This window comes from Podarcis filfolensis (assembly GCF_964270895.1).
Source record: "Podarcis filfolensis genome assembly, chromosome: 13".
Classification (NCBI taxonomy): domain Eukaryota; kingdom Metazoa; phylum Chordata; class Lepidosauria; order Squamata; family Lacertidae; genus Podarcis; species Podarcis filfolensis.
Window position 1 is genome coordinate 42433995 of NC_139615.1, and position 561 is coordinate 42434555.

Consider the following 561-nt stretch of genomic DNA (forward strand, 5'->3'; position numbering starts at 1 on the left):
GCCTGCATTCACTCCATAAGACGCACACACATTTCCCCTTACTTTTAAGGAGGGAAAAGGTGCGTCTTATAGAGCGAAAAAATACGGTAACTCTTCCAGAAATGGTGAATTATGCAGATCTGCCTTGACATGCAAACAGGATCAAAATCTGTCCCCATCCTTGCTCCCTAGTAGCCAGCTGACCGACAGTCTCCTTTGGAAAACGAGGCTGGAATGGAAACCCCCAGAGGCTGAAGGAGAAAGGATTCCATTGGCCCCTTTGTGACACACTACTCACTTGAGGAACTCCTGGTCGTAGAGGAAGGTGGAAATCATCTCCAGGAGAGCTATCAGCAGCTGTGGGAAGTGATGGCACACAGCTGCCTTGTATTCCTCCATCCCAAGGATGGTGTGCAACAGGCTGGTCAGATGTTGCTGGAAGAGAGGTGCAAGTGACTTCCCTGCATTTCTTTGCCCTGAACTAGGATGCCACACACTTCTGCCCTACTCCGCTGGCCTACCTGGTAAGATAGTGTGCCAAGACAAATCTCCAAGTCCAGAAGCCAATCCACACAACAAAGT